At 38.8% G+C, this 27883-nt stretch overlaps 1 protein-coding gene across 9 annotated transcripts in view; it reads right to left on the bottom strand.

Annotated features, from left to right (window-relative positions):
- FRMD5 (FERM domain containing 5) overlaps positions 1-27883 on the bottom strand; it is a 351142-nt gene that overhangs the window by 298952 nt on the left and 24307 nt on the right. The window contains exon 1 of one of the 9 annotated variants that reach the window (XM_058427358.1): positions 25773-27807. The exons of 7 other annotated variants lie outside the window; for them this stretch is intronic. The gene's annotated coding sequence lies outside the window, so the exon portion shown is untranslated. Of the gene's footprint in view, positions 1-20882; positions 23700-25772; positions 27808-27883 lie in introns of those variants that run through there. One more of the 9 variants, XM_058427354.1, reaches the window with a different exon arrangement.

The following is a 27883-nucleotide window of genomic DNA, read 5'->3' as shown; positions in this document are numbered from 1 at the left end:
GAGGTCAGGATATTGAGACCATCCTGACTAACGCGGTGAAACCCCGTCTCTACTAAAAATACAAAAAATTAGCCAGGCGTGGTGGCACGTGCCTGTTGTCCCAGCTGCTCAGGAGGCTGAGGTAGGAAATCGCTTGAACCTAGGAGGCGGAGGTTGCAATGAGCCAAGATCATGCCACTGCACGCCAGCCTGGGCAACAGAGTGAGACTCTGTCACAAAAAAAAAAAAAAAAAAAAGGAAAAAAAAAGTATTATCTTTCCCTGAAGCTCTATTTCTTGACTATAAAAGAGAAACGTAAATATACAACACTCAAAAGCTAAAAACAATGCCAGATACTCTGCATAACTACGAAGTCCCTGAGAACCTTTCAGTGTCCAAAAAAGTGGCACTCAATAATTTTTAAATTTTATCTGCTCCATCTGCCAGTGTTCTTCATACTTCATTATAGGATTTCCTTCTCGTCTTCTTTTTTTCTAGCATAGCTTCTGCTTAAAAACAAAAGCTTTGTAAGTTGAGGATATCTATAGAGTGGGTATTATTTTTATAAATATTTCTTCATCTTCTCAGTTAAAGGCTCATCTGGAAAAGGAACTTGTAAGTAAATAAGTCCAACTCAGCCTCCAATTCTGTATCAGCTTGTGGTCTGAATGTTCCATCTTATCTCTTACCCACTAGGTGACAGCTAGGCATGGATAGTGGGTAGAGCCAAGGACACAGTAAATCAGTGAGTAGAAAAAGGAGTGTGCTCAGGAGTTTCCACCTATTTCTTTCACAGGGCTCCATGTGATACAAGAGTTTAAGCTATAGAGGGTCTTGGGCCCAGAGGACTTTGTGGTTCAGGGTCCCCAAAGGATCCTAGAATACAAAACTTCTCTTTCCAGGGGCATCCTGAGCTAAATGGTTTCTGTGAACTAGCTTGAAAACCTCATCACCATTTAGAATATTGTATCTATTTAAAACACATCTTCCCATAATAAACTGATGTTCGAACACTTGCATAATTCATAAATATGCCATTGTTATACTTAAGACTTTCCATTCATTTTCTCAAAAACAAAATTCTTCCAGAAGGGGGAAACTGCAACAGAGTGAGTCAAGTCCTTCCAAGCGTTTTAAAATGTGAGAAGACTGAGGAAACCTGTGCTTGTTCCCTTTCTGTAGCAGGCTGTAAAGAAAGCTGGTCCTAAGTGCAGGGTTGGTATGCAGGATAGGAGCAGAAAGGGTCCTGACTGAAACCTGGCCAGTGCCCAGTATCATAGAGTTCCTAATGAATTTGTCCTGATAAAGTGTTCTGGAAGCAGAATGCTCTTATCCTTTTCAGTTTACTAAAATTTAAAATTAAAATTTTACACTGAAGTAGAATCCCAGGGGGATATACAAACTACAGCAGCCTATTTCTCTGTTTTTGCTCCTGATGCTGCTTGAAAGCCCTACCTATAAAGGCCTCCTGCAAACATCTGTCCTGAGGTCCCAGTGCTCCAGGCCATCAGGGAGCTGGCAGATAGCAAAATGGCACAGAACTGAATGCACCAGCTACTCATTTCAGTCCAAAATGGGAATGGAAAATGTCTTTTATGACACCATCAACTTAGTGTGCCTGTTAACACAACCACTTAAAATCCTGCATTTCTTTAAAAACTCACTATTTCAAGTAAAGTATTACTTTTTACTATTATATTTACTTGAACAGTTGTTTCATAAATGCAGTGTTCTTGTACCAGTGAAACTGACAGGGATTAATTGCTGGTATCACTAAGAAAGTTTAGAGGAAGAGGATTTTGGGTTCTAAACTAAGGTTTGACAGGAAAAATTAAATGCAAACTTAGATTAAACATATATTTCAAAACACAAAATTTGGAAGTAAAATCCACTTTGGTGTAAAACTCATTTTGAACAGGACTCCAACTCTAAGAAACCTAACCTTAGAAGCTGCTTTCAGAGTCTGGAATTTGCTAGCATATTACTCACAGTTACAATTCTGATTACACACTAGCAGTCCAATTTTGTTTGATAAGCAGCAGGAACACATGGCTACCAAGGATAATTCTGCCGAACTCAATTAAAGTTTTAAGATTTAACACAAGTAATTTAATGGGCATTATTTGGCCACTAATAAATATTAGTATTTAATAAATAGTGTAGTAGTATATATAAATAGTATAGTAGTATATATAAATAGTATTTAATAAATAATATAATTCTGCCGAACTGAATGAAAGTTTAAGATTTAACACAAGTAATTTAATGGGCATTATTCGGCCACTAATAAAATATAACTGACCCTTTGTCTTTCATGTTATTATTAGAAGAAAAACACATCATATTAAGGGATGATTTCTAACAATAAAAACACATTTTATTATTGGAAGAAAAACACATCATACTAAGGGAGCTTACCACATGGAAATGGCAACTTAAACTTGTATGCTGTATTAACATGCAGAAATTTAATACATTACATTTTTGCATAGTGAGAATGGAATTGAACTTTCACTTTAAACTTTTTCGTTCCAGGATACATGTGCAGGACATGCAGGTTTGTTACATAGGTAAACATGTGCCATGGTGGTTTGCTGCACTCATCAACCCATCACCTAGGTATTAAGCCCCGCGTGCATTAGCTATTTATCCTGATGCTCTCCCTCCCCTTGCCATCCCCCAACAGGCCCCAATGTGTGTTGTTCCCCTTCCGTGTCCATGTGTTCTCATTGTTTGGCTCTCACTTGTAAGTGAGAACATGTGGTGTTTGGTTTTCTGTTCCTGTGTTAGTTTGCTGAGGATAATGGTTTCCCGCTCCATCCATGTGCCTGCAAAGGACATGATCTCATTCCTTTTTATGGCTACCTAGTATTCCACGATGTATATGTACCACATTTTATCCAGTCTATCATTGATGGGCATTTGGGTTGATTCCATGTCTTCGCTATTGTGACTAGTACTGCAGTGAACATACGTGTGCATGTATCTTTATAATAGAATGATTTATATTCATTGGGTATATACCCATTAATGGGATTGCTGGGTCAAATGGTATTTCTGGCTCTAGGTCTTTGAGGAATCGCCACATTGTCTTCTACAATGGTTGAACTAATTTACATTCCCACCAACAGTATAAAAGCATTCCTATTTCTCCACAGCCTTGCCAGCATCTGTTGTTTCTTGACCTTTTAATAATTGCCATTCTGAATGGTGTGAGACGGTATCTCACTGTGGTGTTTATTTGCATTTCTCTAATGATCAGTGACGTTGAGCTTTTTTTCATATGTTTGTTGGGTCCATAAATGTCTTCTTTTAAGAAGTATCTGTTCATGCCCTTTGGCCACTTTTTAATGGGGTTGTTTGATTTTTCTTGTACATTTGTTTAAGTTCCTTGTAGATTCTGGATATTAGACCTTTGTCAGATTGCAAAAACTTTCTCCCACTCTGTAGGTTGCCCATTCACTCTGATGGATAGTTTCTTTTGCTGTGCAGAAGCTCTTTAGTTTAATTAGATCTCATTTGTCAATTTTTGCTTTTGTTGCAATTGCTTTTGATATTTTTGTCATGAAATCTTTGCCTGAGCTTATGTCCTGAATGGTATTGCCTAGATTTTCTTCTAGGGTTTTTATAGTTTTGAGTTTTACATTTAAGTCTTTAACTCATCTTGAGTTAATTTTTGTATAAGGTGTAAGGTCAGGGTCCGGTTTCGATTTTCTGCATATGGCTAGCCTTTTTTCCCAGCACCATTTATTAAATAGGGAATCCTTTCTCTGTTGCTTGTTTTTGTCAGGCTTGTCAAAGATCAGATGGTTGTGGATGATGTGCAGTCTTATTTCTGAGATCTCTATTCTGTTCCATTGGTATACATGTCTGTTTTCATAACAGTACCATGCCTTGCAGTATAGTTTGAAGTCGGGTAGCGTGATGCCTCCAGCTTTGTTCTTTTTGCTTAGGATGTTTTTGGCTATAGGGGCTCTTTTTTGGTTTCATATGAATTTTCAAGTAGTTTTTTCTAATTCTGTGAGGAATGTCAATGGTAGTTTAATGGGAATATCATTGAGTCTGTAAATGACTTTGGGCAGTATGGCCGTTAAGTTGAAAGCATTTTGTCTTTTAACATGACTTAGAAAACAGGTGTTAGACCAATACAGGAAAGGATTTTGGTAAGATGGCAGAGTAAGAAGTACCAGGAATCTGTTGCCCCACCTAGACAACAAATCTGTCTGATGTAACTATTTTGGAACTCTGGAGTCTATTGAAGGCTTCCAACTTCCAGGGGAAGGCTTGGATGGTAAAGCGTGGTTAATTTTTATAAATTTCAGCTGTTAGCACATTAGCAGCTGCCCATTCCCCACCCCCAGCCCTGTGGCAGACAGCTGTGCACCTACTCCTGGAGCAGCTTGCACATAGCTTGCAGGAGCCAGGGTGGGCAAAAAAAGACTTTGTCCTCCAAATATCAGTGATCTGTGCTTTGACTGCTGATTGCTGCTTCTGACCACAATATCTGTTATGACAATTATCAATTTAGCACCTAACCACTTAAAATCTAGCATTTCTTTAATCCAGCATTTCTTCACCAGCTGAAGTGACTTCCAGAGTACTTAATGGGCCCACATCCTTTTTGTTTCCCTCCCTTAATTTTTCTCCTTTTTCCCTTTTGGAAGTTGGATAATAAAGACTGATATTCAAAAGTAAAAATAATAAAATAAGTAAATAAATGAAGATACAGGCATACCTTGTTTTACTATGCTTTGCTTTATTGTGCTTCACAGATAGTACTTTTTTTTTTTTTTTTTTTGAGACAGAGTCTCGCTCTGTCCCCCAGGTTGGAGTGCAGTTGCACAATCTCAGCTCACTGCAAGCTCTGCCTCCCGGGTTCACGCCATTCTCCTGCCTCAGCCTCCCGAGTAGCAGGGACTACAGGCGCCCGCCACAACGCCCGGCTAATTTTTTGTATTTTTAGTTGAGACGCGGTTTCACCGTGTTAGCCAGGATGGTCTCTATCTCCTGACCTCGTGATCCGCCCACCTCGGCCTCCCAAAGTGCCAGGATTACAGGCGTGAGCCACTGTGCCCAACCTACATTTTTTTTTTAAACAAATTGAAGGTCTGTGGCAACCCTGTGTCAAGCAAGTCCATCAGTGCCATTTTTCCAACAGCTATACTTTGTGTCTCTGTGTAAGCATTTTTAGCAATAAAATTTTAATTAATTTTATGTACATTTTAAAAGACATAATGCTATCGCACACTTAGTAAACTATAGTATAGCATAAACATAACTCTTTTATGCACTGGGATACCAAAAAAATTGTGACTCACTTTATTCCAATATTTGCTTTATTTCAGTGGTTTAGAACCAAATCCACAATATCTCAAAGGTGTACCTGTAAATACCTGGGCAATTATAAAAGCTAGTATTATTGTAACAATGATTTGTAACTCCAGTGTTTGTTTTCTCCATGATTTAAGAGACTTACACATTTAAAAAATTATTAGTCTAAAAACTAATATAATTATAACTTTGGTTTGTGACTCCACATTTTGTTTTCTACATAATTTAAGAGACTCATGTATTAAAAAGAATTATTAGTTTATGTTTTGGCACACACAATGTATAAGGATGTAATTTTGTTATATCAACAACCAGAAGGAATGGGGACAGAGCCGTAAAGAAGCATAGTTTTTATGTGATTAAAGTTGAACTTGTAAAAATTCAAATTAAAGCGTTATAACCTTAGAATGTTAAATGTAATCTCTATGGTAACCACAGAGAAAATACCTATAGAAAACACACAAAAGGAAATAAGAAAGGAATGTAAATAATTCACTACAAAAAGTCAACTAAACACAAAAGAAGATAGGAATACAGAAATGAGAGATTTTTAAAACTATAATATATATAGAAAACAAACAACAAAATGACAAAAGTGCTTCCTCATCAATAATTACTTTAAATATAAATGGGTTAAATGCTCCAATCAAAAGACAGATTAGCAGAATCAATAAAAAACACATGATCCAACTATATGCCATCTACAGAAGACTCACTTTAGATCCAAAGACACAAGTAGGTTGAAAGCAAAAGGATGTAAAAATATATAGTCACCATAAGAGAGCAGGAGTGGCAATATTAATATCAGACTAAACAGACTTTAAATCAAAAAAGTTAACAAGAGACAAAGGGCAATATATATTAAAGATTCAATACAGCAAGAAGATGTAACAATTACCTTTATGCACCTAATAACAGACCATCAAAATATATAAAGCAAAAACTGAAAGAAATGAAAGGAGGTAGAGACAGTTCTCATTCTCACTCTAGGAGGGCAGCACTACCCTAATAGCAAAGCAAAGACAGTACAAAAAAATTATAGAACAATACTAAATTTGAACATTGATGCAAAAATCCTCAACAAAATACTAACAAACCAAATTCAGCAGCATAGCAAAAGGATTATACAACATACCCAAGTTAGAATTTTTTCCTGCAATGCAAGGATGGTTCAACATATGAAAATCAATCAATGCAATATATCACACTAACAGAATGGAGGAAGGAAAAAAATAATCATTTCAACTGATGCATAAAACTATTTGACAAAAATCAACAGCTTTTCATGATAAAAACATTCAACAAACTAGGAATAGAAGAAATTACCAATATAAGAAAAGTCATATGTGAAAAATCCAGAGCAAACATCATACTCAGTAGTGAAAGACTGAAAGCTTTTCCTTTAAGATCAGGAACAAGGCAAGGATGCCTACTCACACCACTGCTATTTAATATAGAATTGGAAGTTCTTAGCAAAGAGATTACGCAAGAATAAGAAATAAGTCATAGAAGTCAGAAAGGAAGATATAAAATTGTTTGTTTGCTGATGATATATTATGTGTAGAAAAATCCCAAAGATTCCACCCCCTCTCAAAAAGAAAAAAAAAAAAACGGTTACAACTAATAAATGAATTCATCAAAGTCTCAGGATATAAAGTCAACACATAGGCCAGGTGTGATGGCTCACTCCTGTAATCTCAGTGCTTTGAGAGGCCGAAGCAGGAAGATCCTTTAAGCCCAAGAGTTTGAGACCACACTGGGCAACATAGTGACAGACCCTGTCTCTACAAAATTCTTTTTCTTTTTAATTCGCCAGAAGTGGTGCTATATGCCTGTAGTCCCAGCTACTCAGGAAGCTGAAGCAGGATTGTTTGAGTCCAGGAACTCAAGGCTGCAGTGGGCCATGATCACACCACTGTACTTCAGCTTGGGCAACAGAGCAGACCCTGTCTCAGAAAATAAATAAATAAAGAGGCCGGGTGCGGTGGCCCACATCTGTAATCCCAGCATTTTGGGAGGCTAAGGCAGGTGGATCACTTGAGATCAGGAGTTCGAGACCAGCCTGGCCAACATGGCAAAACCCCATCTCTACTAAAAATACAAAAATTAGCCAGGCGTGGTGGTATGCACCTGTAGTCTCAGCTACTTGGGAGGCTGAGGCAGGAGAATTGCTTCAACTTGGGAAGCAGAGGCTGCAGTGAGCCGAAATGGCACCACTGTCCTCTTGCCTGGGCGAAAGAGCAAGACTCTCTCAAAAAACAAGAAAACAAACAAACAAAAAGGGCCAGGTGTGGTGGCTTATGCCTGTAAGCCCAGCACTTTGGGAGGCCAAGGCAGGCAGATCACAAGATCAGGAGACTGAGACCATCCTGGCTACCATGATGAAACCCTGTCTCTACTAAAAATACAAAAAATTAGCCAAGTGTGGTGGTGGGTGCCTGTAGTCCCAGCTACTCGGGAGGCTGAGGCAGGAGAATGGTGTGAACCCAGGAGGCGGAGCTTGCAGTGAGCCGAGATCGCGCCACTGCACTCCAGCCTGGGTGACAAAGAGAGACTCCGTCAAAAAAAAAAAAAAAAAAAAAAGAAAGAAAGAAAAAAGAATTAACACACAAAAATCAGCTGGGTACTATATACTAACAAATAATAATCTGAAAAGAAAAGTACAAAAACAATTCAATATATAATTGCATCAAAAAGAATAAAATACATAGGAATTAACCAAGGAGGTAAAAGATTCATTGGATGAAAACTACAAAACAGTGCTAAAATAAATTAAAGAGCAGTGCTAAAAGACCTAGATGTAAAACCTAAAACTATGAAACTCTTAGAACAAGCAGAAGTTTCATAAGACTGGATTTGGCAATGATTTTCTGGGTATGAGACCAAAGGCACAAGCAAGGAAAGAAAAAAAGCTTGGACTTCATGAAAATTATAAAAATTTGTGCATCAAAATCAACAGAGTAAAAAGGCAACCCACAGAATGGGAGAAAATCTTTACAAATCACATATCTGATAAGGGATTAATGTCCGGAATATATAGTAAACTCCTAAAACAAACAAACAAAAATCCCAATTAGTAAATGGGCAAAGGCCAGGCCAGGCACAGTGGATCACGACTGTAATCTCAGCACTTTGGGAGGCCGTGGCGGGCAGGTCACTTGAGGTCAGGAGTTCGAGACCAGCCTGGCCAACATGGTAAAATCCCCTCTCTACTGAAAATACAAAAATTAGCCAGGCGTCCTGGCGCATGCCTGTAGTCCCAGCTACTCAGAAGGCTGAGGCATGAGAATTGCTTGAACCCAGGAGGCACAGGTGCAGTGAACTGAGATTGTGCCACTGTACTCCAGCCTGGGTGATAGACTGTCCAAAAAAAAAAAACAAAACAAAACAAAACTATATTTTCCCCTTTTCCAGTCAAAAACCTGCAGCAGTAAACATTATTGTACATCTTTTGTGCCTCCCTTCTTTTGCTCAATTTTTAAAGATAAATCTAGGTTGTTGTATATATCAATACTTCATTCTTTAACGTTATTGTGTAGTATTACTCCAATGTGCAAATATATAAATAAGCCATAATTTGTTTATTCATAATCCTACTGAACATTTGGTTTGTTCCAGTTTGGGACAATTATAAAGTTGCTACAAACATTCTTGTACAAGCCTTGCAGAATAGGTGTATGTGTAATTTTATTAGAAACCACCAAACAGCTTTCTCGAGTTACCTCAGTAAATGGGAAAAAGCTCCACCAGATTTGATTATGAGCTAAGTTGATCTAATCTCTGCTAACACTTGGCCTTAATTTTTTTTTAACTTTAACCACTCTGGTGGATGTCTACTGATATTGCACATCAATTTTTACTTGCATTTCCCTGATGAACAATAATGGAACATACATTTACTGACCATCTGGAGATATTCTTTTGTGAAGTGCTTGATGACATATTTTGCCTGTTAAAATTGGCTGTTTATCTTTTTCTTATTGATTTGCAGGAGTTGTTTATATATTGTGGATCTGACTTCTTTATTAAACTATACTGCAAATATTTTCTAAAAAAAAAAAAGTAAATGGGCAAAGATCTCAAATAGACATTTCTTCAAAGAAGATATACAAATGGCCAATAAGCACATGAAAAGATGCTCAACATCACTAATCACTGAGGAAATGCAAATCAAAATTACAATGAGATACCTCCTCACACCATTAAGATGGCTATCATCAAGAAAAGAGAAGACAAATGCTGGACAGGATGTGGAGAAACTGGAACTCTTATGCACTATTGGTGGGACTATAAAATGGTACAGCTGCTAAAGAAAATAGTATGGCACTTCCTCAAAAAATTCAAAATATAATTACCATGTGGTCCAGCAATTCTACCTCTGGGTGGGTATATACTCAAAATAACTGAACACAAGGTGTCAAAGAGATACTTGTATATCCACGTTCACAGCAGCATTATTCACAATAGCTAAAATGTAGATGCAACCTAAAAGTCCATCGACAGATGAATGAATAAGCAGAATGTGGTATATACATATAATGAAGGATTATTCAGACTTTAAAAGGAAGGAAACTCTGACATAAGCTTTAACATAAATAAACCTTGAAAAAACTATGCTAAGTGAAATAAGCCAGTCACAAAAAGACAAATACTATATGATTCCATTTATATGAGGTATAGACAAATACCAGAATGGTGGTTACCAGGGGTTAAGGGGATAGGCAAATGGGAAGTTATTGTTTAAAGGGTATAGAGTTTCAGTTTTACAGATGAAAAAGACTGTGGAGGTGGATGGTGATAATGGTTGCACATTATGAATGTATTTCATTTGACTGGACTGTACATTTTTAAATGGTTAAGGCCGGGCATGGTGGCTCACGCCTGTAATCCCAGCACTTTGGGAGGCTGACACGGGCGAATCACCTGAGGTCAGGAGTTCAAGACCAGCCTGGCCAACATGGTGAAACCCTGTCTCTACAAAAATTCAAAAATTAGCCAGGCATGATGGCAGGTGCCTGTTATCCCAGCTACTCAGGAGGCTGAGGCAGGAGAATTGCTTGAACCCAGGAGGTAGAGGTTGCAGTGAGCCAAGATGGCACCACTGCACTCCAGCCTAGGTGACAGGGCAAGTCTTAAAAAAAATGGCTAAGATGGTAAATTTTACGTTATATGAATTTTAAGTACAATTAAAACTTGGGAAAAATGTTGACGGGTGCAATGGCTCACACCCGTAGTCCTAGCACTTTGGGAGGCCAAGGTCGACAAATCACTTAAGCCCAGGAGTTGGAGTCCAGCCTGGGCAACATGGCAATTACCCAATCTCTATAAAAAATACAAAATTTAGCTGGGTTTGGTGGTGCATGCTTGTCATCTCAGCTATTCAGGAGGCTGAGGTGGGAGGATCAATTGAGCCTGGGGTGTTGAGGCTGCAGTGAGCCATGATTGCACTTCACTCCAGCCTGGGTGAGAGTGAGTCTCAAAAAACAAAACAAAAACAAACAAAGAAAAAAAACCTTGGGAAAAAACTTAAAAAAAAAAAATAGACCAATAGAGTACACAAGTTTTTAGTTTTTCCTAATCACCATGTTAACTTTCTTTATCGGCTTACATACTTGGTTATTGAGGGCACCAAAGCTTTTACTTTGGGATTAATTTGGTTTTTAATCCTATGCAACGGTATAAAATAGTTATTTATGATTTATAATCAGTGCATACTTAGAAGATGCTTAGAGTGGAAACTGCTTGGTAGATACTTTTAATCAAGCTTTAGTGAACTGTTTTCCCTGCAAAGCAGGCAACACTTTATGTGTAAAACCTTTATTGCAACCATTATATCTGGACAGTCACAAAGCACCTCATGTTGTATGATTCCATTTATATAAAATATCCAGAATAGGCAAGTTTATAGACACAAAAAGTAGATTAGTCATGCGGAAGGGCTGAAAGGGAGAGGTTACATAGTGACAGCTAAGGGGTGCAGGGTTTCATTTTGGTATAATAAAAATTCTCCAAAAATTTTGGTGATAGATGTACAACTCTGAATACCTTAAAAGCCACTTAATTGTACACTTTAAATGGGTGAATTGTAGGATATATGAATTATGTCTCAAGAAAGTTATTTTTAAAAGAAAAAGAGAAATAGGTACTTCATTAAAAAAACTAATAAAACTATGAAAAGATACTCAGTATCATTAGGCATCAGATTAGCACCAAAGTGAGATACCATCATACATCTATCAGCTAAAATATAAAAGATGGATAATAACATGTATTGGTGAGGAGACAGTACAGCATACATACACTGTTGATAAAAAGAAAAGCTGGCCAGGTGCAGTGGCTCACACTGTAATCCCAACACTTCGGGAGGCCAAGGCGGGCAGATCCCAAGGTTGGGAGATCAAGACCATCCTGGCCAACATGGTGAAACCCCGTCTCTACTAAAAATACAAAAATTAGCTGGGCATGGTGGCACGTGCCTGTAGTCCCAGCTACTCAGGAGGCTGAGGCACAAGAATCGCTTGAACCCAGGAGGCAGAGGTTGCAGTGGGCCAAGATCACACCACTGCATTCCAGCCTGGTGACAGAACGAGACTCTGTCTCAAAAAAGAAAAAAAAGAAGAAAAGCTGTATAGTCACTCTGGAAACTTATTTGTTAGTATCTATTAAAGCTGAATATAAGCATACCGTGTGACGTAGAAACTCCATTCCTTTATCAAAAAAAGGGTTGAATTCTTTTATTCACTAATTTAATTCCTCCCCAAATATATATATACATTTTTTTTCGAGACAAAGTCTCGCTCTGTCACCTAGGCTGGAATGCAATGGCACCATCTCGGCTCACTGCAACCTCCGCCTCCCAGGTTCAAGCTATTCTCCTGCCTCAGCCTCCCGAGTAGCTGGGAATACAGGCACCCACCACCATGCCTGTCTAATTTTTGTATTTTTAATAGAGACGAGATTTCACCATGTTGGCCAGGCTGGTCTTGAACTCCTGACCTCAAATGATCCGCCTGCCTCAGCCTTCCAAAGTGCCAGGATTACAGGTGTGAGCCAACACGCCTGGCTCCTCCCCAAACATATTTTTTGAGTGACCACTGACTAGGTACAATAAGGAATATAATGAAATATGCAAGAAGTTCTCCAGAGGAAAGCAGGAAAAAAAGAGCTGATAGTCATGAAAAACAGCACAGTGTCACAAAAGTTGAACCACTGAGGCAAGGTTCAAAGCCTTAAGTGTATTGAAAAAGACTAATATTTAGTCTCAGTGAACTGAGGTCAGTCAACTACTTGCCCAATAGTGAAAAATAAAAAATGACATATAATTTTTTTTTTTTGAGACAGAGTCTCGCTCTATCACCCAGACAGGAGTACAGTGGCATGATCTCGGCTCACTGCAACCTCTGCTTCCCAGGTTCAGGCGATTCTCCTGCCTCAGCCTCCTGAGTAGCTGGGACTACAAGCAGGTGCCACCATGCCCAACTAATTGTATTTTTAGTAGAGACAGGGTTTCACCATGTTGGCCAGGCTGGCCTCAAACTCCTGATCTCAAGTGATCTGCCCACCTCGGCCTCCCAAAGTGCTGGGATTACAGGCGTGAGCCACCTTGCCCAGCCCGTATAAATAATTTTAACTGTAAATAGAGGTCAAAGATTGTGCTTTAAAAAGTAAGGCAAAGTTGAGGACTTTTTAGTAGCTTTTAGTACTCAAAACGTCCCTTAAAATATGTGAGTTCAATGTTTGAGGTTCACACATTTGATTTTATGTGTTTCCAGGAACATATATATGATCTAAGAAAGTTGAGGAATACCTATTAGACCCAGATAGGCTTCTGTTGCTTATGAACCTAAATCTGATCTCTACCCTGTCATTTGGAAGTATGAACATAGGATGTGATATGCATCTTGACTTACACCCACTATATGTTTGGCGCTGTAATAAACATCAGGAATGTATCTTTTTAATTGCCTCTTCTACTCTAGTACCAGCTACTTGGGAAACTGAGGCAAGAGGACTGCTCCAGCTCAAGAGTTCATGACCAGCCTGAGCAACATAGAGAGATTTTGTCTCAAAAAACAAAAAAATATACATATATATAAATGCAAAAATAAACTGCCCCTTCTAGATACATAAGAAACTAGTTAACAGTAGTTTTTTCTGAACAGGCAAGCTGGGAATTGGAGGTCAGGGATGAGACAAAGATCAATTTTTCATACTACATCCTTTCTCTCTGTTATTAAAAATAGGTCAACCTTCTCAAATAAAAAGGCATTATGATTACAAGCTACATATCATATTAAATACATACAATAATTTTTACCTGTATTATTTTATGAGAGCTAAAATCCAGACACCTTCAGATATGTTTAATTCCTACTTCTCTAGATGAAGCCTCCTTTCTTCATGAAAAGTAAAGCATACTTTATGTCAACGAACACTTATCTTCAAAAATTTTCTCCAATGTTCAAATGTTCAAGAGTAATCAATCAGTATCAATGCAGGCAATATTCTATATTTGTAATCTACCTGTGAGGTCCTCTCACATTAGGAGCTGGGCCTTCAGACTCCTCTTTAAATAACTTTGGGTCATGTGATTATACAAAAAGCCTAATAGATGTCTAAATTATTAGTACCACTGTAGTATCCTGCAGGTAGCAGTATTCACATAATACTTCATATAATTCATAATGACAACTTAAAAAGTCCTAAGCAGGTAAATCACACTATCAAGCAATTAATTGTTCAATGTGCTAAAACAGAAATTTCTAAATGTGTTGTGTGAAAAACAACTATTGCTAAGTCATTTATATCATAAACTGTAAATAAAAAATACCACTAGCTCTATGGTATGCAAATATACAATCTGATTTCACTTTAAGTTTGTCTCACTTCCTTTCTTCACTAGACTCCAAATAAGAAAATGAAAGAGGACAATTGAGGAGTTGAAAGAAAAGGAAAATCCAGGAAATTCAATCAGATCTACATGACTCATGTTGTGACAATTGCAAATTTCTGATTTCAAACTTAAAAAAAAAGAAACTTCAAGGACCCTTCAAATTATGTTCAAGTCATATGCCTGATTAGACAATTGAATCACATTACTGGACTACATTTTTTCCCCTTGATTCAATCTCTTGCTGCCACAAATATGTTTGTTCGGTGTAAATGGAGTGATAAAGATTGACCTTTCTAGTTGAGCATCTGGCGGAACTGGATTTTAAATAGTATGCTTAGGATTTTACTTGACTTGATTTAAGGCAAAAGAAGTGACATAAAAGTCCATGGATAATAGATCCATATATCTAATTTTAATTCTAGGAATTTTAGAGCCTCTGTCTCACCCTCTTTGACAAATTCAGCATCTCACACCAGGATGAGGTATAACCAGAAGTGAAACATTAAACTACTACTGTGAGAACTTAGTAGCAGTTCTACTTTTAAGAATTGTTCCCATCTATTTTCTGTTCTAAAGAAAGGGGAAAAAATAGAACAGAAGGGAGAAAAAAATTGTTGTGACCTTAAGCCCTGCCTAGTACCTTGACTCATTCCAATGTCTTTTCACTGATTTTCTATCCAATAGCACCAAAATAATAAGACTTCCATTTCCTTCTTTCTTTTGTACCTCATAACCTGACAAAACAGTCTTGGAAACTGTTCTGGATATTTAAGACCACATGTATTTTCAGCTTTTTGTAAAATTTTTACTCTTCCTAATATTTGTCACCTTATCCTAGTTACTGTATACTCATGACCCAACCCATTACTAAAATTATAAACATAGAAGATTATGTGCATCTGCTGAGAAATTACATACTCAAAGCAGCCCTCAAAAACAAATTTCCATGAACACCTAATGTAAAGAAGAAAGAGCCTACATTTACAAAATTTCTTTTAGACCTGCTACCTGATTTCCATTCAATGCTAGCATGTGATCAAGAGCTAATTTGCATAGCTGATAGGAAGCTGAGTCCAATCATTTATTCACAGCAGGCATAGTGCTAGAAGCTAAGGATGCAGAGATAAAAGACTCAGTCAGACTCTTCATTCAAAGACCTCAAAGTCTAGTGGAAGAAAAAGCCTCACATACCTACAATCACAATATCATGGGCAAGTGTCACGGCAGGAGTATGCCCAGCGTGGCATAAGAGGACAAAAAAAATGAGCACCTAACTCAAGTCTGAAAAGACTGGGAAAATCTTCTCAGACAATGTAGCACTAGAACCAAGTCTAGAGAGATCCTTAGGAGGAACAGGGATGGGAGTAGAGGAACAGGGCATACTATTCAGAGGAAAAAGACACACATGTTCTGTTTGGGATGATGAAAACATTCTGGAAATAGAGAGTGGTGTTTGTTACACCAATCTCTATTGGTGTACCTAATGTCACTGAATTATACACTTAAAATGATAAATTTTATGTGTATTTTACCATACACACACGTTTGGGAGGGTAGAAACACCACATAAGGTATCTGTGGAGGAGACTGAGTGGCAAGAGAAAGGACTGAGATGCAACAGGGCTAGACCATAAAGGGCTTTGTAGTCCATGGTAAAGGAGTATGGAGGCTAAACAAGGGTGGAAGAAAGACTGGAAGGGGCAGGAATGATTACGAGGCTACTGATATCTCCAGATGAGAAATTAAGGTCTACATTCTGAGAGGCAGTGAGACAAAAAGAATTAATTGACTTCCAAGACAGCAAGAAAGAAGAATGAAGGGATCTTGGAGCCTAAAGTTAAGGAACAAGAGGAGTTTAAGATGCCTGTCAGGTTTTGTGCTTGAGCAATCAAGCAGATGACACTGCCAAGTCACCTAGAGAATGAAAATAGGAGAAGCATCAGGTTGGATCAGGAAGCATTGGTAATTTTTGCTTTGATCTGCCAAGTTTGAAAGCTTGTGGACAAAGGATAAAGATTAGCAGTTAGAGGAGCTGCTTCATTTCTTAAGTGGATCTGTGGACTTTGTGCTGCTTCAAGGCCCAGGCAACAAATAGCAGCTGAGATTTAAGGAGGAAGCCATTTTTCATACCTTTAAATAGAATCCAGCACTATCACCCAGACAATCAGGGGCTTTGACAGGCTCAGGGGGTAGCTCTTCTGGCAAGGTCCCAAGGTTCTCAGTAGTACCTTCAGTGAGGCTCCTCAAGGGGCAGCATCTATCATCAAGGGTGAGCCAAAGATGAATAAGTAGCATGGCTGACCCTTCCTGGTAGCCACTGCTGACATTTAGTTCTCATAGAAACAACTGGAGAAGTGCCAGGCACGGGGGCTCATGCCCATAATCCCAGCACTTTGGGAGGCTGAGGTGGGCAGATCACCTGAGGTCAGGAGTTTGAGGCCAGCCTGGCCAACATGGTGAAACCCTGTCTCTACTAAAAATACAAAAATTAGCTGGGCGTGGTGCCACTTGCACCTGTAGTCCCAGCTACTCAGGAGGCTGAGGCAGGAGAATCACTTGAACCCGGGAAGCAGAGGTTGCAGTGAGCCGAGATGGCGCCACTGCACCCAGCCTGGGTGACAGAGTGAGACTCCATCTCAAAAAGTAAATAAATAACTGGGAAAGTTTTGCAGGATAGAACAGAACCTGAAAGGTGGGGAGGAGAGGGAAGGATAAGTTGTAATCATTTTGAAATGCAAATGGAACCTCTTGTATTATTCTAGATTACTAAAGCCTACAGCTTACCAGTTTATAAACATTTTAGCAAAAGCAAAACCTTGTTCATACTGTTTGTATACTGCGTTATTGTAATTAACAATATGGTGAGCATCTTCCTGTATCATAACATTCTTCTATAACTTCATGTTTAAAGCTAAATAGTATCTGATTATATATCATGATTTATTCAACCACCTATTGTTGGAAGCTTAAGTTTGAAGAAAGCTTTTCAAGCTAATTTTAAAAATTAAGCCCATCATTCTAAGTAATCCTAATTCCATTTTTATGGTGACATCTAGCAATATCTTAGTATTTTATTTGAAGATTCCTTATCTATAAATTCCCTTTAGATTTTTGTTTAAATCATTTTTAAAACCTATATAACCAGCTAAAAGAATGCATAGCAACTTACTAGCCCTTTCATAAGAAGGAAGTAAATTGCTCACTTGTTGGGGATGCATTAATTTTATCAAGCCACTAGTGTACCATATTGTACAAGAGAGGAGGCAGGTAATTCACTAAATGGCACCCTTGTGGCACAAAAGAGTAAATACATCTCCAATAAGTGAACCATGTGCTCTCTGTCAGCAGGATCAGCATATTATTTTATATCTCCTTTCCCATCCCATGGATGCTTATTGGTCCCTCCTTGAGTTAACAATAAATGTAGACAGAGATGCCTCCATCTGTGCTCATGTTGTTCCTTCCACCCATGTCCCACAGCTCTCTCAATTTCTATTCCCAACCAACTCCTACTTATCATTCAAAAAAGTTCAACTGCTACTTCCTCCAGAAAGTCTTCTCCAACAATGCTCATCTTGAGCCAAGTGGTCCCAAAGTGTCCTGCCTGCATCTCTGACTATAAAATATAGTTTACTAAAATGGTAATTTTATATTCACCCACCAAATCATAAGCCTCTTTAGGATACCTCATAGCTTCATTAAATAATTGCTGAGAAGGAATGCTGTGATTCAAAGATAGCCACAAAGTTTTATCTGCCTTCTTCACCTGTAATATTAATACGGTCTATTGCAAGCAACTGGGCAACATGCTTAACTATTAAGGTTATGTATAATTTTCCAATAAAATACAATAATTTGACACATGCTCAATGTGTAATCATTGTTGTGATGCATAGTATTTAAACATCATTTGTATAAATTACTACCATTGGTAGTTTTCAGGAATGTAGTGGGATGGCATATGGTGACCAACTTCCTCCCACAGATACACAGCTGACCTCATCTACCTCTGTTCTACATCTTTCTAAATGTTCCAAGTTCCAAAACAGCCCCTTACTATACCATATCTTCCTCTCCTTCCACAAACTCTCCACTAAAATGACTATTTTCACAGGAAATTGAATTCAGCTAAGACTTTTATCTCTACTTTTGTACTGAACTGCCATCTTTATGAGCCTTATGTTCTGTCGTCCCTTCTTGGGATTTTTAGGTAGAGGTATTTCCTTGAAAGGTTATAAGAACCTCAGACTTCTCTCTTTTCCTTGTCTCTCCTAGTGCCTTTTTTTTTTTTTTTTTTTTTTTTTGAGACAGAGTCTCACTCTGTTGCCCAAGCTGGAGTACAATGGCACGATCTTGGCTCACTGCAACCTCCACCTCCCAGGTTCAAGCGATTCTCCTGCCTCAGCCTCCTGAGAAGCTGGGATTACAGGCACGTGTCACCACGCTTGGCTAATTTTTGTATTTTTAGTACAGATGGGGTTTCACCATGTTGGTCAGGCTGGTCTCAAACTCCTGACCTTGTGATCCACTCACCTCAGCCTCCCAAAGTGCTGCGATTACAGGCGTGAGCCACCGTGCCAGGCCATTTTTTTTTTTTTTTTTTTTTTTTTAAGACAGATCAGGTCTCACTATTTTGCCCAGGCTGGTCTCAAACTCCTAAGCTCAAGCAATTCTCCCATATCGGTTTCCCCAGTGGATGAGACTACAGGTCCACGCCACCACACCTGGCTTATTTAACTCTTTGTCTTTATATTAATATTTACATTACTTTGCCTAACACTGCATTTCCTCCCTTTGCTAGCTTTCTTTCATTATAATTTGCCAATTTTGTATTTCTATTGGCTCTAAAGTCGTTTCTTCCTGCCTCCAGGCTGAAAATTTAATGTTCTCTTTGTCTTAAAACTCCCAAGTCGGCCGGGCGCGGTGACTCACACCTGTGATCCCAGCACTTTGGGAGGCCAAGGAAGGCAGATCACCTGAGGTCAGGAGTTCGAGACCAGCCTGACCAACATGGAGAAACTCCGACTCTACTAAAAATACAAAATTAGCCAGGCATGGTGGCGCATGCCTGTAACACCAGCTACTTGGGAAGCTGAGGCAGGAGAATTGCTTGAACCTGGGAGGCACAGGTTGCGGTGAGCCGAGATCGCGCCATTGTACTCCAGCATGGGCAACAAGAGTGAAACTCCGTCTCAAAAAAAAAAAACAAGGCCGGGCGCAGTGGCTCACGCCTGTAATCCCAGCACTCTGAGAGGCCGAAGCGGGCAGATCATGAGGTCAGGAGATCGAGACCATCCTGGCTAACACGGTGAAACCCCGTCTCTACTACAAATACAAAAAAATTAGCCGGCATAGTGGCAGGCGCCTGTAGTCCTAGCTACTCGGGAGGCTGAGGCAGGAGAATGGCGTGAATCTGGGAGGCGGAGCTTGCGGTGAACTGAGATTGCGCCACTGCACTCCAGCCTGGGCGACGGAGCACAACTCCGTCTCAAAAACAAAACAAAACAAAACAAAACAAAAAACTCCTATGTCTCCCCCAAATCCGCATCTTTCAGCACTTATGTTTCACTCTCTCAGGATTTTAAGGAAGTGTTAAACATCCTCGTAACACTTCTTGATTATACTCAATGTGTCTACTTCTTCAGTGGACTGTGAACTCTTCAAGGGCAGAGAATAGGTCTGTCTGCCTTCTCTGCTGTACCCCCGTCTACATACTAGTGCCTGGAATAGAGGGGTTGGGCATTCTAATACTTTTTGAATGATTGAGTGGATAAATAATGAATGTGGTCATGGTACACTTCTTTAGCTTTAACAGATTCATTACATTCTTCTGATAACTTCATATCAAATTTTCCTACCACTTGTATCAATTTGTTAACTTCTCTGGAGTCCTATTATTCATCATCCTCATATGACTAACAAAAGCTGAGTTACTGAGAATTCGGCTTCAGTGCATACAGATATTCTACCATTTGATAATCGAGTTGCCAACTAAATCTGCATGAAACAAAACGTCCAAGTATTCATTCTTTACCAGATTTAAAAGGGAATAAAGTGAACGTCTAATGAATAACAACTTCTGCAGGGTCTCAGGCAAAGGTAAAAACTGCTATCTCCTTCTCTTCTCTCTGTTCTAAGATTTTTAATAAGGCCATTTTCCTGCTACATGGTGAGACTGTGCAGCTGATTAGAGGCCCTGAATGTTGCCTAGTCAAGTCCCTCCACTTCATTCTGTATAGGCCAAATTAAATGTTGACAGACATCATCACCCGTCTTTAACTTTACATTCTCTGTCTCTGCCTTGCTTCCAGCAAGGGGAAGTCTTTCAAACCTGAGATCCATTTTATGCTGCTCCTTAACCTCCACACCAGTTCCTAAGAATGCAAACAAAATGCTTCTCTCCTTCAATCCTCATCTATTCTTTCCTGTTTCTCACTGTCCTCCCTACCTTTCATTTCTGCAGCCCCACTCCCTTCCAGACAATGTCTATCCCCTATCATGTTTTCTTTGGTTTCCCTGAAAGCCCTTAATGATAGCTTAACCTGAAATTCCCCCTACTTGATCATGGTACATTCTAGCAGTGTACTATTTTTGTATTTTAAGCACTTTTTTTTGCATTATAAGAAAAATATACTATTTCCAACTTTTATGGATTCACTTAACAACACTGACTACTTACCAGGTTCACAGCACACATTATTGGTCATTTTTTTGCAGATGCTCTAATCTGCAAATTAAAATCAGCCTAAGGATCAGGGACCACATAGTAGATTGTGACATACTCATAAATAGCACCATACAATAACAGAAATTAATGATGTTAGCCTATTCACTAGCAAGATAAGAGGCGACAGTAAATTTTAAAACTTTGTTCATAATTTGATGAAATAACATAAATATAATGGATTTTTTCCTGCTCAACGTGTGAACTACTTTCTATACAAGTCTTAATGGGAGACACTTTAGAAACTGAAAATACCAGATACCTACTTTCCAAGCCTCTCCTACAGCTAGGATAGAGTACATGACTTGGGCTTGGCCAATCAGACACCCCTACCTTGGTCTTTGACAATGAAACTGTCACAATGAAGAAGCAGGAACCATGGAGAATACATTTTGGTAGTCAGCAGAAGCAGCTAAGACAGCTGCACCACCAGTATGAAGTGCACAGGGGCAGATGTGGTAGCACTGTGGCACCAGTGCCTAGTGTTCAGTGTCCCAGATGACAGTAGAGCAAGCTGGAGCATCCAGATACATGTTTGGAGGTGGAGGCAGCAGTGTCCTCTCAGACTGGCTCTGTAGAGTATTCTGGGTCCTGCATGCTCCCTAGCCTCCCTTTTCGTTGTCCACTTTCTAAGCCCATTTCTGCCTGCACCCTGCTTATAAAATTTCTGAGCTACCCAATGTCCTTGCAATAAAGTCCCCTTCTGTTAAAATCAACCAAAGTCAGCCGGGAGCGGTGGCTCACACCTGTAATTCCAGTAATTTGGGAGGCCAAGGCAGGTGGATCACCTGAGGTCAGGAGTTCGAGACCAGCCTGGCCAACATGGCAAAACCCCATCTCTACTAAAAATACAAAAATTAGCTGGGTGCGGTGGTGGCGCATGCCTGTAATCCCAGCTACTGGGGAGGCTGAGGCAGAAGGATTGCTTGAAACTGGGAGGTGGAGGTTGAAGTGAGCTGAGATCATGCCACTGCACTCCAGCCTAGGCGACAGAGTGAGACTCCATCTCAATCAATCAATTAATAAAATCAACCAAAGTTGGTTGCTATTGCTTGCAACTAAGAACTCCAACACAATAAGACAGCAACTAGCAGGTAGCAGATATTAAATTAATCTAAATCTATCAAATTGGCAGCTGGGCATGGTGGCTCATACCTGCAGTCCCAGCACTTTGGGAGGCCAAGGTGGGCGGAACTCTTGAGCTCAGGAGTTTGAAACCAGCCTGGGCAACATGGTGAAACCCCATCTCTACAAAAAATAGAAAAATTAGCCAAGCGGGTGGCGTGTGCCTGTAGTCCCAGGTACTTGGGAGGCCGAGGTGAAAGGATCGCTTGAGCTGGGGAGGCTGAGGCTGCAGTGAGCCATATGCCACTGTACTCCAGCCTGGGCAACAAAGTGAGACCCTGTCTCAAAAAAAATAAAAATAAATCTATCAAATTAATATTTCCCACTCAGCCTCTGAGTATTAAAAGAGGTATAATTAACATACATGTTTCAATATGTAAAAGAAATTTTTTCAGTATTATAAATAATGTTCTAATGAACATCTTGGTATAAAAATTATTTTCTTGTATTTTAAATCATTTACTTAGGGGAGATTCCTATGAGTTAACTTGCAAATCTTTTAATAAAGACTGTACTGACTTAAACTTGTACTCAGTATATTCTTATCATTATTTTTTAGTTCCTGCTAATTTACATAATAAATTTGGAACTTATTTAACTTACAGTTTTTGCTTACTAGTGAGGTTGAAATAAACATTTTTCACATGTTTATTAGCTAATTGTAATTCCTCATTGTATTAATTGTCCACTTTGTGGCATTCTCTCCATCGAGCTAGAGTTCTTTTTAGTGTTTATATAATGGATGATGATGATGGTGGTGATGATTATTACTATTATTAAGGATAGTAACCCTTTGGCATATTGGCTGCAAATTTTTCTCCTAAATTTTTACTCACTTTCTAGCTATTGGCTTTGATGTTTCTGACATAAAGAGATTTTTAATTTCTATGTGGTATATCTTTGGATCTTTTTCTTTTTTATTTCTCTCATTATCTTTACACTTAGAAAATTCTCACGTACGCCAGGTGCGATGGCTCATGCCCGTAATCCTAGCAATTTGGGAGGCTGAGGATGGTAGATCACTTGAGGTCAGGAGTTCCAGACCAGCCTGGTCAATGTGGCAAAACCCCATCTCTACTAAAAATACAAAAATTAGCTGGGCGTGGTGGTGAGCAGCTGTAATCCAAGCTACTCAGGAGGCTGAGGCAGGAGAATGGTTTGAACCCAGGAGGTAGAGGTTGCAGTGAGCCAAGATCACACCACTGTACTCTATCTAGCCTGGGTGACAAAGTGAGACCCTATCTCAAAAAAAAAAAAAAAAAAGAAGAAGAAGAAGAAGAAGAAAGTTCTTGTGCAAAGATTAAAAAATACTCACTTCTATTTTCTCCTAGTAACTCCGAATATTGCTTATTAAGGTTTATCCAAAGTGAGAAATCAAGTTTACTGAGTTTGTTTTTATCTAGTCAGTATGTCTGAAAGTCAGTGAATCATTGAATCATTCCAACTAAAGGAAATGAAAATAGATTTAGCATCTCTCAATTCAACTAACTCCTTAATTAGCCATTTTTTTCTAAGACATCTATTTCTACCAATTAGACTTTTCAATATAAAAATAACACTAGATGGAAGAGCCAACAGTTTCACCTCCAAGCAACTGGTTGGTATTGGCTGCCCAGAGCTCTGGATTAAGAAAAATATTCAAGCCTGGGCAATGTAGTGAGACCTCGTTTCCACAAAAAAAAAAAAAAAAAAAAAAAAAATTAAAATTAGCCAAGCATGGTGGGACATCCCTGTAGTCCCAGCTACTTAGGAGGCTGAAGTGAGAGGATCATGTGAGCCTGGGAAGTGGAGGTTGCAGTGAGCCAAGATCACACCACTGCACACCAGCCTGGGCAACAGAGTGAGACCCTGCCTGTCTCAAAAAAAAAAAAAAAAGTGTTCAGCAGAGAACATTACTGATTGTGGTTCAGGAAGGAGAGTGCAGTAACAAATACTCTCTCTGCCCTAGACACCTGGATCCTGGAGGACTTTATCTTCTATATTTGGCCTATTACCTTTTGAGTGACCAAATGATGTCCAATCCAAGGACCTCTCTCTGAGGCATCCTAAACACTTTAGTGAGGCATTTCATTATTACAATTTTTTTTTTTGACACAGAGTCTTGCTGTGTTGCCCAGGCTGGAGTGCAATGGCACAATCTTGGCTCACTGCAACCTCCGCCTCCCAGGTTGAAGTGATTCTCCGGCCTCAGCCTCCCAAGTAGCTGGGATTACCGGCATGCGCCATGATGCCCGGCTAATTTTTGTATTTTTTAGTAGGGACGGGGTTTCGCTATGTTGGCCAGGCTGGTCTCGAACTCCTGACCTTAGGTGATCCACCTGCCTCGTCCTCCCACAGTGCTAGGATTACAGGCATGAGCCACTGTGCCCAGCCATTACAATTTAACTTCAAATTTGTTACAGAGTCACTGAGACAAAGTCCATATTCAACAAAGCAGAACATCGCTCCTATTTATTCTGTTCTAAGTAAGATACACTGATACTAATATAAGTGAACACTACAAACGATCTTCAAATTAGGTAAAGTGAGTAGAAACTCCATTACCAATCAATCAATAAATGGATAACCAATCCTTCATTAAATACGGGGAATAATTTATTTAACTGTTAGGACAACCGTTAGAATAAATCAAATTGTTTGCATTGAAAAAACACACCTCTTACAGCAACAGAGTGAATACACCAAACAGAATGGACCATCGCATAGTTTATGTGGCTGTTTAAACACAAGACTCATGATCTTTGAGTGACTTCCCAAGCAAGAGGGAATAAAGTTATAATGAAGTAAATACTGGCATTTTAAAAATTGCTCTTAAAGTCAGACTAGACTGTGACTAAGGGCCTTTATGAATTTAGGATCCTTTCACATATAGATCATCTATTTGATTAAGTTCTCATAAGGATTAGTGGAAGAATCACGCATATAGACTTGCTCAGTGCCAAATTTAAGTGAATTTTAAGATTCCTGTCTTTAATTCTTGTGTGTCATAGCCAATTTTATTTTGGGTGGCGAACACAACTGTAACTATATTAGTAATGACAAGAACAATTACTTGATGTAAAAACTTTTTTTAACAACTCCACTTTCTGAAAGTGAAAATAATAAACTGTATCTTTATTGTCCAATCAGAGTTCAGGAATCAACTTAAATGTATGTTAGCGTTAAAACTGTAGGTACATCTATATTTAGGGACTAGGACAATTCAAATAATTCGCCAATATCCCCAACGTACTTCATTTTTGATTGTCCAGATTTTGTTTATTTCATTTCTACCCAATCTTTCTCTTCTGATTCTCTCCTAGGTGCTGATCTTAATGCACTAGGTTCCTCTTCTGCCAAGCTGACTAAACGCTATTTCATCCTAACACCCACCTGCTGCTACAAGCCTCCTTTACTTCAAATGTTTCTTCTCTCCCTGTTCTTCCTTGATCAATATCATTTCAAGATCGCCTAGGCTACTTCTCCCCATTGCTTATTACTTCAGATTGCTCTATTTATTCTCTCCTGTGCTCATGTGCAATCATTGGTCACAGGCCCTGATGAACCAACTTCAATTTTATTCAGTAGAAGCTGGTAAATATAAAAATTATGCATCTAATAAAATACTTACTTTTGGCTTCTGTATTATACTCAGATTTACTCTATTCACCTCCCCAATTATTCCTGTCACCTTTTCTTCTCACCTTGCGTGTAAAGGCTTTTGTCACCTTTTCTTCTCACCTTGCATGTAATTCTTCAGGGTATGCTATACCCTATCTTCCATAAGGAAAATGTAAAACAGTCCCCTAGATTCTCTTCCATTCCTCCAGAGCTTACATGAAGGTGACCTTTAACCAAATGATTCCTTTGGAATTAGAATCCTTCCATTAAAAAAAAAATTAGGAGAAGATAGTTATTAAAAAAAAAAACCTCTGAGACCTAAGATCACCAGGTGGAAAGGGAGTAGAGAGAAGTGAAGCTCCTAAGAAACCAGAGATGAAAGGAGAGAGAACTGGCAGAAAGCTTATGAGAACAGAGTTATCCTGAAAATATTCAGGCACATCTCTCTTTCCAGGAAATGTCAGTGGATTTCCAGGAAATCCCAGAAGATGTGGGGTCAGGTTTTATGTGGGTTTCCTTGACAACAGCAGATTTCTGGGGACTCTTGCTTTATCACCTCTCATCAAAATATGTGAGCTCCAATATGATACGATAACAAAACAAGGAAGTTTTTAGCCTCAAATGATAGCTATTTATATATAATTTCTGAGAATATAAAATTCAGTTAGACTACCTGAATATACTATTTAAAAATATGGTAACTATAACTATTTCCATACTTAGGTATAATACTACTGAAACTCCTTTCCATGTGTTATAGAAAAACATATGTAATTATTACTGAAACATATTCAGAGGTGAATATAATATTCAGCCTTTCACTTATTGCCTGTGTATAGAACTACTACATACTCTTTTGTTCCTGGAGAAGAGATATTATCAACATATAAATTGCTCCTTCTTATTTCCAAATATTATTTTTTAAAGTTTTCTTCTCAAATACAGATTTCCCAAAACCTACTTTTGCCACGTGGTTGCTTTTTTTTTTTTTAAAGAGACAGGGTCTCACTATGTTGCCCAGACTGGCCACAAACTCCTGGGCTGAAGTGATCCTTCCATCTCAGCTTCTCGAGTGGCTGGGACTACAGGAGTACACCATCAAGCCCAGCTGGTTGCTTATTAAAAATACTTTAATTAGGCCAGAGATGGTGGCTCATACCTGTAATACCAGCACTGGGAGGCCAAGGCAGGCAGATCACCTGAGGTCGGGAGTTCGAGACCAGCCTGGCCAACATGGTGAAACCACGTCTCGACTAAAAATACAAAAGTTAGCTGAGCATGGTGGCACGCATCTCTAATCCCAGCTACACAAGAAGCTGAGGTGAGAGAATCACTTGAACCCAGGAGGCGGAGGTTGCAGTAAGCCGAGATCACACCACTGCTCTCCAGCCTGGACAACAGAGTGAGACGCCATATTAAAAAAAAAACAAAACTTTAAATATGTTTTCAGATACCTTTTTGTACATGGAAAGAAATCCCCATTTCCCCATAATTTTTCCCATTCTGTAGTTATGATCCTATACTCACTCTCTTTTTGGCCCCAACAGTGTTCCTAGGCCCAGGGCCTTTTGCAAAGAAAGCAAGCTGAGTCTCTAAACTCTGCCAGCCACTTTTGATGGAGTTTTTGCCCTTAGATAAGCCACTGGCTTTTGTCTGCTACTCCACAAGGCGTTACCTCACCCAGTTGGTTATACTACAACACCTATAACATGAAAACTCTAAATTGAGTTATATATTACTTTAATTTATACATGATTTTTCACTTAACAAAGAGACTTACTATCGATTTTTACAGTTTATTTTAAAATACTTCCATTTATAATATTTTAGAAAGCCATTCCATGACAAGATATACCTATACTGCTCTACCTCATAAAGCTTTAATTGATGTAATCTCTTCATGTTGCTATGTTTTTTAAAAACATACTCATAACCATTAAAATCTAAAATATTCATAGCTTGGTGACAAGATATATGCCTATTAGCAGTCATCTTAAGAGGCCACAGAGATAACCTAAAATATTAAGTAAAACAACCTGCTTTTCTTAAAGTATGTGTTAGTGCACATTTTTTGCATAATATCTGAATACAAAATATACTAAGTTATCACAGAATAGTGACAATTTTAGAATGTCTTGATGTATATATTGCTTAAAAATATGAAAGCTAAATTATAATTGTTACCATAACTATGTCTAAGTGATATTTTAAAGCAGTCATTCTATTTCCAG

Source organism: Hylobates moloch, unplaced genomic scaffold, assembly GCF_009828535.3.
Source record: "Hylobates moloch isolate HMO894 unplaced genomic scaffold, HMol_V3 SCAFFOLD_14, whole genome shotgun sequence".
Lineage (NCBI taxonomy): Eukaryota > Metazoa > Chordata > Mammalia > Primates > Hylobatidae > Hylobates > Hylobates moloch.
Note: the sequence above shows the minus strand (reverse complement) of the source record. Positions and strands in the feature narration are given on the sequence as shown.